This window comes from Oryctolagus cuniculus, chromosome 9 (genome assembly GCF_964237555.1).
Source record: "Oryctolagus cuniculus chromosome 9, mOryCun1.1, whole genome shotgun sequence".
NCBI classification, from domain to species: Eukaryota; Metazoa; Chordata; class Mammalia; order Lagomorpha; family Leporidae; genus Oryctolagus; species Oryctolagus cuniculus.
Genome location: NC_091440.1, coordinates 33908716 through 33921673, shown reverse-complemented (window position 1 = coordinate 33921673; position 12958 = coordinate 33908716). Strand labels below are relative to the sequence as shown.

Genomic DNA, 12958 nt, shown 5'->3' with positions numbered 1-12958 from the left:
GTGTGTGGTTTTTTTGACAGGCAGAGTGGACAGTGAGAGAGAGAGACAGAGAGAAAGGCCTTCCTTTTGCTGTTGGTTCACCCTCCAATGGCCACCGCGGCCGGCGTGCTGCAGCCGGTGCACCGCGCTGATCCGATGGCAGGAGCCAGGTACTTATCCTGTTCTCCCATGGGGTGCAGGGCCCAAGCACTTGGGCCATCTTCCACTGCACTCCCTGGCCACAGCAGAGAGCTGGCCTGGAAGAGGGGCAACTGGGACAGAATCCGGCACCCCGACCGGGAATAGAACCCGGTGTGCCGGCGCCGCAAGGCAGAGGATTAGCCTAGTGAGCTGCTGCGCCGGCCCTTCATTGTGTGTTTTAAAAATTTTTTAAATTTATTTATTTATCTGAAAGGCAGAGTTATAGAGAGGCAGAGAGAGAGTTCTTCTATCTGCTGCTGGTTCACTTCCCAGATGACCACAATGGCCAAGCTGTGCCGATCTGAAGCCAGGAGCCAGGAGCTTCTTCTGGGTACCTTTGGGCCATCTTCCATTGCTTTGCCAGGCCACAGCAGAGAGCTGGATTTGAAATAGAGCAGCCTGGACTTGGAATCGGCACCCATATGGGATGCCAGCACTGCAGGTGGCAACTACACCAGTATGCCACGGCACCAGCCCCTTCATTTTGGCTTTGATTTGCATTTCTCTATTGGCAAGTGATACTGTGTATTTTTCATATAAATCTTGGCTGTTTATATTTCTCCTTAGGAGAACTATCTATTCAGATCATCTTCCCACTTTTTAAAAACATATGTGGAACCTCTCTGACCTCTGACCCAATAGAATATGTAGTCACTCTTTTTTTAAAGTTTATTAATTTTCATTTATTTGAAAGGCAAAGCAAGAAAGAATGAAAGAGATGTATTTTCTGGTTCACACCCCAAATGCCTGCAATATCTGGGGCTGGGTCAGGCTGAAACCAGGAGCCAGAAACTACATCTAGGTTTTCTATTTGGGTGGCAGAGACTCAAGCACTTGGGACATCTTCTGCTGCCTCTCAGTGTACACTTAAGCAGGAAGCTGGATCAGAAGTGGAGAATCTGCTGTGCCACAATGTCCCTTCTGTCTGCCCATATTTGTTAATGGATTATTTGTTTTGTTATTGGTGAGATATGATTTTTCAGTTCCTTACATATTTCTTTACATGAAGCCTTTATCTGATGAAATTACAAATATTTTTCCCATTCTGTCTGTTGTTTCTCAACCTAATGACTGTTTCTTTGCTGTGCAGAAATGAAATTCTTAATTTGATACAACCCACTGGTCAATTTTAACTTTGTTTTGCCTGTGTTTTGGGTTTCTTATCCAAGGATTGAGGTTTCTTCTCCTAGGATTAATATTTTAAAATTCTTAATAGCTTTTCTAGAACATACTATCAAAAATAAGGTTTTGTGGTATAAGTTTAATATGATTGAAAAGGCAGACAAATCAGTGTAGCTGGGAACTATAACACTTGAGTGATGGTCACAAAACTGGGAAATACTAACTGTGCTGCTCTTTATTAATCACTCACTGTGTGTCAGTCATTCTGCCCTGTGCCACTGATGGAAAATGAGGGTGACACACTTCTTCCCTTCAAGTTTCCCAATCTAGGAGAATAAATAGAAAAATAATTAAATAAATATAGTTTAAGGTGACATTAATTGTGTATAACAGAATGCAATTCTGAAAACCTTATGATGGTGATGGATTTGCTTGAGGTAGGAGTAGAGGATGGAGAGAGAGCAGAGTTGGTAGGATAGAGGAGGAGGAAAGGTTGAACAAAGGGGAAGCCTGAGACTAAATCTGAAATATGACCACGAGGGCAAGAATGGGTAGGACATTGTGGCCAGAGTGAACACAATACGTCATAAATTTATTTAAAAGTCACTTAGGTCAGTGTTCTCATGGACTAATAGTAGTATCATCACTGTACTATCAAAGTAAAATTTTATTTCCTTTCAGGAATAGCAATACTAATAGATGGACTCTTACTGAAATATTTCAACAAAATAGTATAGAACTAAATGGTAAGAGATATTACAGAAAAATTCATTCTCTGCTCAAAAAATATCTACTAAATATCAGATCCGATAAAATTAAATATCCCATTGAAATACAGTATCACTGAGAGTCCTCTGTACGCTAATAAGCTATGTGAATCACTAAGGAGAAGAGAGAGTATGCATTGTTTCCAAATAGATTGAATCATAGAATTTTTTTCTCCTCTGAACTTCAAGGAATGCTGTTTTGAATAATAGACTTCTTTAAAAGGCATTAGAACCCTGGGGGCCCGGCACTGTGGCATAGCAGGTAAGGCTGCTGCATGTAGTGCCAGTATCCAATATGGGCACCAGTTCACATCCCAGCTGCTCCACTTCTAATCCAGCTCTCTGCTATGGGCTGGAAAAGCAGTGGAAGATAGCTCAATTCCTTAGGCCCCTGCACCTACATAGGAGATCCAGAAGAAGCTCCAGGCTCCTGGCTTCGGATCAGCACAGCTCTGGCCTTTGTGGTCATCTAGGGGGTGAACCAGCAGATGGAAGACCTCTCTCTCTTCTTCTCCCTCTCTCTCTCTCTCTCTCTCTCTCTCTCTGCCTCGCTGTAACTCTGCCATTCAAATAAATAAATAAATCTTTTAAAAATAAATAAATAAAAGGCATTAGAACCAATTTGCTCATTTAAGGTTGAAATTAATTTTATTTCTTGCCTCTTTGAGACTCATTGTGATTTTCTAGTGAACCTAGAGTACTTTTATCTAGTAGACTATTAGACCTAGTAATACCTTCTTTCAACTTTGCTCACAGCCTCAATAGCTGCTACTTGTCCTGTACTTGAGCAGAGATGCCAAAAGGACAGCCTCACTCTGTATGAGTTTGCTAAATCTGCCATAACAAAGCATCACAAGCTGAGTAGGTTAAACAACAGATTTTTTTTTTTTCTCAAAGTCTGGAAGCCATTCTGGGATTACGGACTCATAGGGTTTATTTCTTCTGAAGTCTCTTTCCTTGGCTTGTAGATGGATGTTTTTTCTGTCTTCACATGCCCTTCATTATAAACATATCTGCATCCTAATCTTCTCTTATAAAGATGCCAGTCACAGGGCTGGCATTGTGGCTTAATGGGTAACGCTGCCTGCAATATCAGCTTTCCATATGGGCACTGGTTCAGGTCCTAGCTGCTCCAATTCCAGTGCAGCTCCCTGTTTATGGCCTGCAAAAAAGCAATGGAAAGATGGCCCAGGTGCTTGGGCCCCTGCCACACACACAAAAAAAACCTGGAAGAAGCTCCTGGCTCCTGGCTTAAGCCTTGCTCAGCACTGGTCATTTCAATTACAACCATCTGGGGAGTGAACCAGAGGACAGATCTCTCTCCCTCTCCCTCTCCCTCTCCCTCTCCCTCTCCCTCTCCCTCTCCCTCTCCCTCTCCCTCTCCCTCTCCCTCTCCCTCTCCCCCCAGCCCACCCTGTGTAACTCTGACTTTCAAGTAAATAAATAATGTCAGTTGCATTGGATTGGAAGGCACCTCAATGACTTCATTTTTATTCAATTACCTCTTTCAAAGCCTATCTCCAAATACAGTCACATTCTGAGGCCCTAGGAATCATGATTTCACTATGTGGGTTTAGGGGGAAGGAATATAATTCAACTTGCAATACTCTTGTCCTTGAGTATGCAGAACTCCAGATTAAAGATCCTCAATTACTCAACACTGATTTATGCTAATCAAAAATGTGAGAGAAGGAGCCTACAGTTAAAAACAAGGCTACATCCATTTCATTTGCCATTATTGAGCTCCATCTTGTAGCATACCATACACTAGAAAGGTGAATAAGATAGACATAGTTTTTTCTCTCACAAAGATGTAGTGTGGGGCAATCAATCTCAATGGAAAATGTTCACACAGAGTCAAATATCTTCTAATTAATCAAGGGAAAAGAAGTCAAATAGCTTTGTGTAACTAGAGCAAAATTGGTATTTGGCAAATGGATTTTTTTCTTTATAAGTCACATAATTTATGGTATTTTATTATAGTAACACAAACTATCTTTGATGAGGCACAGATAGTTTCCAAATCTCATAAGTTAATATACATCTTGTAGAACAGGATATATCTATTGACATCCACTTAACACTACTTCCACTAGGAACATCAGCTAGTTGGACCACATATTCTCTCCATTGAGGATCCCAGGCACACAATGATACATTGGCATCCACCTTTCAAAGATTCATGCCTATACCTGATTGTTAACTAACCTGTTATTTCTTCATTAAACTCACACTACAGACATAAATATGCTCTCTAATGACCTTGTGCTGTGGACTGAATGATTGTGTTTCCCAGGATTCATATGTGGATACCTAAACCCTCAGTGTGATGGCATTAGGTGGTGGGATGTGATTAAGTGTGAGGATGGCACCCTCATGAATGAGATTAGTGCACTGATACATTATACATTAGTATAATGGGATGAAAAGACTAGAGCTCCTGCTCTATCTCTCCTCTCTCTTTTCTCTCTATCTATGTAAGGACACAATGAGAAGTCAGAAGTTTACAATCTGGAAGAAGGTGCTCACACAAGCTAACTATTCTAGCACCCTGATTTTGGGCTGCAAGCCTTTATAACTGTGAGAAATAGATTTTGTTCTTTATAAGTCACATAATTTATGGTATTTTATTATAGTAACACAAGCTATCTTTGATGAGGCACAGTTTCCAAATCTCATAAGTTAATATGCATCTTGTAGAACAGGATATATCTGTTGACATCCACTTAACATTTTTGTCTATTTTTTACTAGTTTCTTAGGAGGTGGCCATTATCTGAAAATATTACTAACTTATAGTGTATTGTAGTCACTACTTATTATCTCTAATTTTATCTGTCAAACATGTAATTCATACACAAAAAGGTGTTTAGAACTCAGTTGTAACATACTTATTTGGCTGGTGCTATTAAACTAACCAAACTGGAATCAAACAACTTTCTGTTTTTCTTTTTTTCTTACTGGGACTATCTGAGCATTGAGAGATCATCTGGCATTTAACTAGCATGACAATAGATAAAATTGAAGTGACTATTTCAGCAATAGCAAATATACTTTGATCATAGCCTGTCCTTCATACCCTCAAAGTCCACTTCTGTTTAGAATATTGTACATGCTTTGTACATCCACTATGTGTGTCCAGCATGAACCCTGTAAGGTTGGATGACCAACCATCCTGGTTGGCAGGAGATTGGGGACTGATGAGGTATGAGATTTTCATTGCCAAAACTGAGAAGGTTTTTGGCAAACAGGGGTTGGTTATCATACAGATATAGAATAGAATAGAATAGAATAGAATAGAATAGAATAGAATAGAAATACTAAGCATTTTACCTTCCAGCCCCAACCCCACTCTTTTCTCTTTCTCTTCCTCATTTCAATCTTCCTGAAATAGCTCAAATGCAACTTTGTCTACCAAGTTTTTCCTACCTGACCCTTGCCCTGGTATTCAGAGTTATTTGTCCCCCTAAGGCTACATAGCATTTCTTCATGTCTCTCATGACCTTCCAATTTTTATGTATTTATACTTTATTGGAAAGACAGACAGTGAGAGAGGGAGAAATGGAGAGAGAGCTTCCATTTGCTCATTTACTCTCCAAATGCCTGCAACAGCCAAGGTACAGCTAGGCTGAAGCTAGGAGCCCAGAACTGCATCTGGATCTGTCATTTGGGTGACAGGGACACACATATGGGAGCCATTACCTGCTTCCTCCCAGGGTATACATCAGCAAGAAGCTATATGGGAAGTGGAGTAGGCAGGAATTGAACCAAGTACTTATATGGGTTGCAGTTGTCCCAAGCCATGACTTAACTGCTATGTCCTAACACCTACCAATCCCCATGACCTAATAATTATCTTTTTCCTTGACACTGCTTCACTGGGTTTCATCTTCAGTGGAACTGACAACACTTTGTTCATATTGTTAGCCTCAATATAGCCCAGTTTTCCATGTATTAATAACTATTTGCCTAACTACATGGATTAACAAGAAAAGAATTTTCCCAGGGGTCAGCGCTGTGGCGCAGTGGGTTAAAGCCCTGGCCCGAAGCACTGGTATTCCATATGAGCACCGGCTCTAGTCCCAGCTGCTCCACTTTTGATCCAGCTCTCTGCTATGGCCTGGGGAAGCCGTAGAGGATGGCCCAGGTCCTTAGGCCCCTGCACCCATGTGGGAGACCCTTAGGGAGCTCCTGGTCCTGGCTTTGGATCAGTGCAGCTCTAGCTGTTGTGGCCATCTGCGGAGTGAACCAGTGGATGGAAGACCTCTCTCTCTGTCTCTACCTCTCTCTGTAACTCTGTCTTTCAAATAAATGAAATAAATCTTAAAAAAAGAGAATTTTCCCAAACCTTTATGTTTACCAAAATTTTAAAAACAGGATTAAAATGAATACTATAGATAATATGATCCAGTTTCCCACCACATTTTGTTGTCAATAGATCTGGAGTCCCAAGACTTTGCCCTTATTATCCAGATTTCCTGAGCACTAACTTAGCTACTTTGAATCTCTTGTTTTCACACATGACAACACACAAAATGATAAATTCTTGTTGAGGTGTTAGATAGATTGAATGAGATGAGATTTTTTTTTTTATTTGACAGATAGAGTTATAGACAGTGAGAGAGACAGAGAGAAAGGTCTTCCTTCCATTGGTTCACTCCCCAAATGGCTGCTATGGCCAGTGCTGCGCCAATTCAAAGCCAGGAGCCAGGTTTTTCTTCCTGGTCTCCCATGTGGGTGCAGGGGCCCAAGCACTTGGGCCATTCTCCACTGCCCTCCTAGGCCATTCTCCACTGCCCTCCCGGGCCACAGCAGAAAGCTGGACTGGAAGAGGAGCAACCAGAACTAGAACCCGGCACCCATATGGGATGCTGGCGCTGCAGGTGGAGGATTAGCCAAGTGAGCCACAGCACAGGCCCCAGAGATGAGATATTTTTAAAGATTTATTTTATTTATTTGAAAGGCAAAGTCACAGAGAGAGAGAGAGAGAGATACAGATAGAGAGAAGGATCTTCCATTTGCTGATTCACTCCCCAAATGGCTGTACCAGCCAGATTTGGACCAGACTAAAGCCAGGAGCCAGGAGATTCTTCCAGGTTTCCCACATGGGTGCAGGGCTCAAACTCTTGGGCTATTATCCACTGCTTTCCCAGGCACACTAGCAGGGAGCTGCATAAGAAATGAAGCAGCTGAGACTCAAACCAGGGCTCATATGGGATTGCAGCTGATGGCTTAACCCGTTAAACCACAATGCCAGCCCCAAGATGAGTTGTTTTTTTTTAAATTTTTTTAAAGAATACAACTTCATGCATTTAATATTTACAAATTTAGGAACATGGTTATTTGAGATTTTTAAGAAATGGATTGTAAAATCAAGGACACTAAACAACAGTCAAGATTATTGTAACTATCCCTAAATTTATTCATTCAGTGAAGAAGGAAAATGCTACTGTAAAGTCTCTACAAAAATCTCTCAAGTGATCATCTGTCTTCTACTGGAACTTAATCTCTCTGAATCAGGAATTTCTTCCATTCCCTTGGCTATTTCTCATGTAAAATATTTCATATTTTATTACTTTTTTTCATTAAATATAGTACATAATTTGGAGCAGGTTCCTTAGGTCCAGAATTGAGCATAATAATTGAGATGCGGTATGAGCAGCAATATCTTCTCCAGGATATCAGGTTCTATCTATCTGTTAATTGAACCTAGACACCCCTTAACAACAGACGCATCACATCATTTTGAGTCTTAAAGAAAACAGTATCATTCTACCTTCCATCTTTTCTCCTTTTGGGGGGAGGGGGCGGTTATTTTGACACTCTCTTATACCCAAAGGAAGGTCCCCCTTGAACTACTTCTTCCCTTCTTGAGCGATTATAGAAATGAGTAGTGAGGGGAAAGTGCAAAAACAGACAAAAATACCAGTAGCATTTTTTTTTGCCTTCTCCGAAGCCAAAAATAGAGGCTGAATAAACACATGTCCTTTGCATTTTCTACTTATGATTGACAATGCTTAGATTCCCTTCCTCATATGCCTGTTTTGAACGTTCAGGTTTATCTGGCATTAGGCTTGGAACACTTTCTAATGCTTTGATGCACTAAGACACAGTTCTCACTGGAAGGGCTTTTACTAAGTGGACAGCTAGGATGTCACAGGCAAGATATTTGCACACTACATTAATTTGGAAAGCGAAAGGTTTCTGTGTAACTTAACCAGGCTGAACAGCCATTTCCACTTTACCTGAATAAAGTATTTTCATGTTTTATCACACTAGTTTGCAACTGCAAAAGCTTCACCCAGTTTTTAAGAGTAGCTATGAACTGTCAGGATACATTATTTGCAATGAAGCCTGACAGCTCCAGCCTTGAAAGTAAAATACATTTTATTGTTTAAAAGCATTTCTCCACCATCTCATGTTCATCCCCCCTCCCAAGTCCCACACACCCCACGAGCCCCCATCAGTACCCTTCCCGGTTTGCAGGGAGATTCACTCTGGCATTTTGAAGTGGTTTCATCCTCATTAAGTAACACTGAAAGAAGTAAACTCCTAAACATGAGGTTTTCTTTTCTTCTTCTGTACATGAATCTTGAGAATGGAGCAGAGTAGTTTCGCATCCGTGAGAGAAGCACGCTGCTCAGGGGATGGTGTACATGCTGTAGTGTAGGAAGAAAAAAAAAAAAAACCCTAGCCAGTTAATATCTTGAGAGAAGGATTATTATCCCCCAAACTGCCTGTACTCTGAACTACATGTGTTTCCGTGTTGGTGTCTGGAATTTTCTTAAAGCCTCTAGCCTGATAGCCCATCTGAAGGAAGGCAACACAATGAAAATATTCTGTTTGTAACACTTATTCATGGCACTCTTGAATCTCTGTCTGATCCCAGATTCTGATGTTTGTGGCCTGTAACATAATGTTGGATGCCAGAGAAAAGTTTTTCTCTAGTCTCTAAAATTATCTTGAAATCCATGTGCACCTTATCCTTTAGATACTCTGAGGATAAGATTCTAGACACTATTAGAAGTCAGTGTCTCGTATTTTGGCCAATAAGCACTAATCTCCTCCACAGGTGCTGCTGCCTTCTTACCATAGCGTCACTGTGACTGAAGATAGACAGGATTCGAGTCAGAGCACACGCGGCAGGAAAGGAGGAACTAGGAAAAAATTAACTCACAAATGAAAATCTTTTTTGTTAATGATATTCTATAATGGAAGCCTAATCTCCTAGATATATTATCATCTGGCAAACTAGATACACATTTAATAAGGTTTTGGTGTATAAATTATAAATGAAATAAACAATTCTGTCACCATGGTGTGCAATGAATACACCACATGTTATATGTAAATATATTAGTCATTTGCCTCTTGTTTATGTGTCACTGAAATCCATTTTCTTTATGGTGTATTTTCAATTCCCTATGGGTTCCAACCAAAGTCATTTCAACCATACACATATCGGCCTTTAAAGTGGAATTATGTTGTTATTGTCCTTTTCCTGCCCAGTTTTAATAACACCTGCTCTTGTGCCAGTTTCATTTACTGCTGCAAATTGTAATTCAACAGAGAACAACAACAAAAACAACAAAAAAAATCAACCACCCCAGCAGCAAATGTGACTCCAGAAAGGAACTGTGTGATATATTGACACAATACAGGAAACATATTGAAACAATTTTTATTCTCATTATTTTATCCCCAAAATTAAATTCACCCCATAAAGCCAGTTAACATATTCTGCATGCCTCCCTCCTCCCCTAACTAAACCCAAACTCTTGGCTTTTAATGAGATAATTTTTTGAAAAACAGAAGCAATGGTTCAGCCTTTCAAGTGGTGGCATTTTTATTTTAAGCAGAGAAGCATAAATGCATGAAGGATGCAAATATGGACTGTTTCAATGGCTTACCACAGTGTGACAGCTGTGGATGGGATCAAGACAAAAGCGGTGACTGCTCCAAGAAAATGATGGCTTAGGCATCTCCCGCCCAATCAATAATCTGGCATGTTGGGGTCAATCACTGCATGGCCATATTCAGTTCGAGCCAGTCAAAGATTATTACTTTGACACCCAGAGGCTATTTCTTTCTGCTCTGGACGGCAGAGAGAGCGAGCCAGTGTGCCTCTCTTCACAATCAAATGGAGGAAGACTGTTTGTAACAATGGAAACACTGACACAGAATTTCAGAAAGATGCCATATTTGTTAGGAGGAATACTCTATAATATTCTATATGTTAAGTAGCTCTTCCAGAATTGTCACTGAGCTTATTTTGTGTTTTGTCAATTCAAAAAATTTTAAAAAACTATTTTTATGCCCCTGCTATGCTCCAGGTTCTGTCTTAGGGTGTGGGAATATGGAAAGGAATAAGATGAGCCTCTTATCATCACAGAGGAATGAATCTAGAAAATTGCCCAAAAACATAATGCTCTAAAATCCCCCAACCTTTACAGGCTTATTCTTCTAGAACCCCTCCTCTCCCTCCATACCTTGCCAAATTTCCCAATTTTCAGGACCAAGTGAAGAGAAGTAGCAAGATAATCATTATTTTAGATTGTTAATGGCTAGCAGTAGCTTGATCTAGCCAAAGCAATGGTTACAAGTAGGTTTCTGAAAGCTTTTCAAACTACTGGAAAGGCAATAGAATTAGCCAAAGGAAGTTCATTCTAACTGACATGCTAATTCCATCTCCACAGCCCACAGCCTGTCTAACACACTCAGTTGCTGGCTATTGCACTCCCATATGCTTGCTAACGGGAAACAGTTTGCCGGGCTCCCTGCGATTTCACTGGTCATGTTTTACTGTTTCTCCTGGATGGCATGTCATCGAGTATAATAAATCTCAGTTTGTTTATATTCTGTGTCTGTATTTGCACTTTGGTGATTATATTTGAATTCATGCAAAATCCTTTTTTTTAAGAACTCGAGCATAATCTTCTCATTAATCCTGTCCTGTTTGTCTGTTATTAATAGGCCACTGTACAATGTATTCTGCTGCAAAACTCCACCAGGCATGACTAATTCAGATAATTAATTTGCTAGAACATTAACACCATCAAATGAGCCTGCTAAACCGGTAAATTTAAAGTAAATTAAACTTAATTTGCAGGTTATTGCAATTAAGTCTGCCTTGTCTTTCTGAGGGATTTCAACATCCTCAGTATTTAAGAGGCAATCATAATGCATGCAAGTGGGCGGGCTTTTTGGCTAATTAACACAAGAGTCTAATCTGCTTTTCAATTAGGGTGGATGTTTATAATGTGCTGGTGACAGTGTTGCGATTCAGTGCAGCATAACAGGAGTGCATGGCATAATTACAGCTGAAAAGAAAAGCTCATGCCGCGCCTTTTTAGGGGTTAATGAGACATTGGCAGCTTCCAGCTGAGGAGATCGAGCCAGTTTAGTGTATCTTCAAGAGGAAACCGCCCATAGGGGCTTCCTTTGAAGTGTCAAAAGGTCCCCTTGTTCTGGGTGGCTTATGTTTCATTTGTCTGAGTGGCATATCAAAAATTGATGAGCTGCCAGCAGCAGTCCCTATGACATTAATTCACCAATTGTGTTTCTAATAGTTTCATCCTTAAATAAATTTGGATGATGAGAATGGTAAGGAGAGTCAAGGCTTTGAAAACAATAAGGAGGGCCAGGCCATTGCTTGGTTTTCATACAGCACAGACAAATGTAGCAGCAGTAAATGTTAAAGACACGCCTGACCTCCAATACCCCGGGTTATTAGCTGCAGAAGACAAAGCTGTATTGTGCCTGTTCTCTTTCCTATACAACAGTTGTTCAGAAATGTGATAAAGATGTAACCTTCACTGGCATGGGGTGGAACCGCTATGTAATCAAGCTGCACCTGACAAAACTTCTGTGTGGTTGAGGCCAAGAGCTCTTCTGAAACATTCTTGATTAAGCCACTTATACAGCAGGGAGGAGGCTGAGGGAAAAGAGGCAGATAGTAGTCTAATAACTGCCTACATTCACAGTAAGGAAATAAACATACCTTCTTCAAGTCTATAGTGACACTGAACTAAGGCAGTTTGGCCCAGTTTGAAACTGAGTCATGGCCATGTACTTTTCCAGGAGCCTTCGTCCAGCATGGTCTTGTTTGAATGAGGATATGTGAATTGTGGTTTCTGGTTTTACACATTCTGTGGTTATAAAATAAAGAAAAGAGAATTTACATGTAGGTGGCTGTTTCCAGGATGATGATGATTCATGACATACCCAAGAGTTATCCCGGATGTACATCTGCCTTGGAATAATCAATGGCATATTCTCAAAATGCTTAATTGAGTACACTGAAAGTAAAGAAATCAAAAACATGTGCAAAAATAATGGTTTTTCACCACGAAGTTGCTACAAATTTTCTTTAAAGAATATTAAATTTGGGGGAGCTGGTGCTGTGCTGTAGCAGGTAATGCCGTCGCCTGCAGTGGTGGCATCCCATTTGGGTGCCAGTTTGCATTCTGGCTGCTCCACTTCCAATCCAGCTCTCTGCTATGGCCTGGGAAAGCAGTAGAAGATGGCCCAAGTCCTTGGGCCCCTGCACCTGCATGGTGGACCCTGAGGAAACTCCTCCTGGTTTCTGGCTTCAGATCAGCCCAGCTCTGGCAGTTGCAGGTATTTGGAGAGTGAACCATCAAATGGAAGACTTTTTCTCTTTCTCTCTCTCTCTCTCTCTCTCTGCTTCTGCCTCTATGTAACTCTGCCTCTCAAATAAATAAATAAATCTTTTTTAAAAAGAATATTAAATTTTTAAAATATTTTATTTATTTATTTGAGAGGTAGAGTTACAGAGACAGGGAGAGACAGAGAAAAATATCTTCCATCCTCTGGTTCACTTCCAAATGGCTGCAATGGCTGGAAATGAGCAGATCTGAAGCCAGCAAC

At 40.6% G+C, this 12958-nt stretch overlaps 1 long non-coding RNA gene across 1 annotated transcript; it reads right to left on the bottom strand.

Annotated features, from left to right (window-relative positions):
* Window positions 1-277: 277 nt before the first annotated feature.
* LOC127492113 (uncharacterized) lies at window positions 278-12485 on the bottom strand. The gene is made up of 3 exons (XR_007921166.2): window positions 12069-12485; window positions 8539-8727; window positions 278-1628 (listed from the first exon to the last, which is right to left on the bottom strand). It is a non-coding gene; the product is annotated as an uncharacterized lncRNA (long non-coding RNA).
* Window positions 12486-12958: the final 473 nt, after the last annotated feature.